The following is a 939-nucleotide window of genomic DNA, read 5'->3' on the forward strand; positions in this document are numbered from 1 at the left end:
GAGGGAAACTGAGGCCCGGAGAGGGCTGGGTGCTGCCGGGCCGCATACCTCGGCGGGGCGGAGCCAGATGACACCCAGGGCCCTGCTGCCCGGCCCAGCGCCCGATACAGATGCCACCCCCGCGTGGGCAGGGGCTGACAGCGGCATTTATTGAGCTCCACTGTTGTCTCCCGCATGTTATTCTCCTCACCGCCGTCCCAGAGGGAGGGGCTCGGGTCCCTGGGCCGCTCTGCGGCGGGGGAGCCCACCTCTGCTCTCCTGGGAGCGTGCTCAGTGGGGGTGCCAGGCAGGAAGCAGCTGCCCCCCTTCCTTCACTCTAACCTGGCAGGGCCCTGCTGCGTGTCTGACTTCACCCTGCACCAACGGGCGAGAGCATCTCCGGGTTGAGCAGGAGGGGAAAGCGAGGCTGCGAGCAGAGGGAACAGCCAAGGTCGCAGGGGCTAAGGGGCACGGCCAGGGGTCTCACAGGTGTGCCTGGGAGGGGTCCCCGGCCCCGAGGTGCTCACGTGCACAGACGCCCACAGGAAGTTAGGACGGCTGGGCGTCTGCCCGAGCTGGTGGCCGTGTGGCCCTCTGGGCACATCGGCGTTTCCTGAGGTTCTTCAGCGCCCCCTGCCCGGCCCCCGCCCAGCGCTCAGGCCGGCTCCGCCCCGGGTCTCTGTTCAAACACAAATTGGGGACAAAGTGACTGGCTCACAGGGACGCTGTACGCTGAGATGGGGATGGGGGGCAGTAGGGGGCAGGCCCCAGGAAGGGCCGTGGTCGGGGGCCTGGTCTGGAGGGGGCGAGGCAGGGGTTTAGGAAAACCCGAAGCAGGGCTGACGGGTGGACTGCAGGCCCCTGGGGGGAGGGGGCAGGCACACCTCCTCCACCCTCCCAACGCCCCCTCCAGGGGTGCTCCCAAACCTCGCCTTTTATGGAGAGGAAGTTGGGCCAAGT

The sequence above is a fragment of the Myotis davidii genome, unplaced genomic scaffold (assembly GCF_000327345.1).
Source record: "Myotis davidii unplaced genomic scaffold, ASM32734v1 scaffold399, whole genome shotgun sequence".
Taxonomy (NCBI): domain Eukaryota; kingdom Metazoa; phylum Chordata; class Mammalia; order Chiroptera; family Vespertilionidae; genus Myotis; species Myotis davidii.